The sequence below is a fragment of the Echinops telfairi genome, unplaced genomic scaffold (assembly GCF_000313985.2).
Source record: "Echinops telfairi isolate 266 unplaced genomic scaffold, ASM31398v2 ScPeMD7_3533;HRSCAF=4204_0, whole genome shotgun sequence".
NCBI lineage: Eukaryota > Metazoa > Chordata > Mammalia > Afrosoricida > Tenrecidae > Echinops > Echinops telfairi.
Window position 1 is genome coordinate 83,075,273 of NW_022107431.1, and position 2,353 is coordinate 83,077,625.

A 2,353-nucleotide genomic window follows, 5' to 3' on the forward strand; every position below is an offset into this window, starting at 1 on the left:
GAGAGAGAGAGAGAGAGAGAGAGAGAGAGAGAGAGAGAGAGCCCTTGATGCCAGAAGCAACAGCAGGACCACCCACACTCTAGGGCCCTCAGCCCAGAAAGCACAATCTCTGAAGGGCCTGGAAGACACAGTGAAGCCACGCTACCCCTGCCCCGATGCCAAGAGGCCACGGGGACTTGCCTCTACCTCCCCACGGAGCAAGAAAAGAATCATTGACCAACTGAACCATTCCTTGTTAATGATTGCTTAAAACAGGAAGTAGCTATTTTTCAAGAGGCGGGATCCTGCCATCACTGAGAAGGGGACATAGGGCCTGATGAGATCAGTGACAGGTTAAAAGGTGTGAATTTTTGCATGTTGGATCCATGCCACCTCACGTCATGCCTGCTCCACATTTTTTCCATTTTTTAAAGAGCGCTTGCTATGTACCAGGCACTAGACAAAGGGTGCATTGTGCATAGAAAATATAATAGGATTACAGGTACGGGTAGACTCAAATGTACTGACGATTGTGAGGATGGTTCAGGACTGGGTAACAACCCATTCTCCTCTATCAGGCTTCCATGAGTCAAAGCCGACTTGATGACTCACCATGACAACAGCAAGAGAGACGGGCTTTATATGAAGTCAGTGGCATTCCCGAACTGTGCATGCTTGAGAAAAATGAAATACAAAGACCAGACATACATTGTATTTATGATTTAAAGTGGCGTGGTTTATAAGGAACACAATAGTAAGCTACATATTTCCAACACAAAGTGTCTCCAAGCAAAATCAAGTTGCAGATTTTTGACCCAATGAATGAGCTTGGATGTGAACATGAATCACTTTGCATTCTGAACAAGTGCTATGCAAATTCACTTCAGTATTTGCAAGAAAACTGTGTTTCTGAGAAACATTAAAAAAAAGAGTTCGGCAGCATTCCGGGGAAAATAACATGATTACAGCTCTTACCTTTTCTTTTATGATCAAACTACTGATGGCATTGCCTAATTGAAGTCACTTGGGCAGGGAGAGTTCCGTGCGAGAATCCAGAGACCGATTCCAGAAGAGATGCTGTGCCTTTCCTTCTACCGCACACATGTTTACTGAACAGTCATCGCGAGCCAGGCGCCGTTCTGCAACATGGACAGACACAGTCTGGTGGGGGAGTTTAAAAATCGACTTTGTTTTCTTAGAAAAATAGATACTGTGCCTAGCTATAAATTTGCGAAACTTTCTGTTTGCTTATTTCCAATTTATAAATGCTTTCTCTCCCCGTCTTCTCTCTTGCGCCCTTCACCTCTTTGGGGGGAAGATGCTGGCATTGTCGCCCCTTTCCTTTTTGGTTCATTTTTAAGACCGTTTTATTGACATATAATTCATGTACCGTACATTTCAATGGTTTAAATATATTACAAAGAGATCCTATCACAAACCCTCATTGTGTAAATAGTGTCTAATCACTATTAGACACTTAATCTGTATAACTCAGCAATTCATGTTTCACAGTCTGAAGCTGGCCTATGATTGTATAATTTCCTTTTCTCAACAGTGTTTTGATTCTATATCACTGCCTAAATTAATGATGCTATCAATAGAATTACCTTATGCCCCAGGGGGGTGATTTGTAATATTCTCTATCATAAAATGGCAATGGTGTCTCTAAAATGAACCAGCAACCCATATAAACCATCAATACATGGATGGATTTGGGGCTCACATTTCATTCGAGCCCCAATCTCAGAATTAGGTCTTATGACGTGGCCCTGCTCCATACTTGCCCTCAGGAGGAGATCATTGAAGATATGGAGTTATAGCAAGCTATGGTGAAGAAATAAGATGATGCTCCGCTACCAGAGAGAATAGCGTCTGAGGCCTTAAAGGGTCGTCTTCCAGTAAGCAGCCGTATAAGTGAGGCGCCAGCTAAGCCACGGAAGAAGCACACCCGCATGTATGATCCAAGGACTGCAAAATAGCAAAATCCAAATCCAAGGGAGGAATGGTATCAGAACTTAAACGGTGAACACCCAGTTTGCAGAAAGCTGTGGATGACAGTGGAAGGCCAAAATCCACTCAAGGGGCCCCACGTGGATTGTCTGGTGAATCTTCTCTGACCATGGTGCAGGGAGGTGCCTAGCCAGGCTACCAGACAAGGCGCACAGTTGACTTGATGATGGCAGATGGCGTTAGGTTAAAAGGTAACACCTATTATTTGATCTCCTTTGTAATCCATTTTAAAGATGTTTTGAGTTTTTAATATCTTCTGCGTTCTCTTTGATTGAGGTGTTTCTATGTTTTGTCTAGTCATTGTTGGGTCTTTGCTTGCTTTGTATGATTGTGTTTGATTTTGTATGATTTTATGTATATGAAA

At 42.8% G+C, this 2,353-nt stretch overlaps 1 protein-coding gene across 1 annotated transcript in view; it reads right to left on the reverse strand.

Moving 5' to 3' along the window:
- Window positions 1-970, reverse strand: part of BVES (blood vessel epicardial substance) — a 51,218-nt gene extending 50,248 nt beyond the window's left edge. Inside the window, exon 1 of the mRNA XM_004696225.2 lies at window positions 955-970. The gene's annotated coding sequence lies outside the window, so the exon portion shown is untranslated. The remainder of the gene's footprint in view (window positions 1-954) is intronic.
- Between the last annotated feature and the right edge of the window lie 1,383 nt (window positions 971-2,353).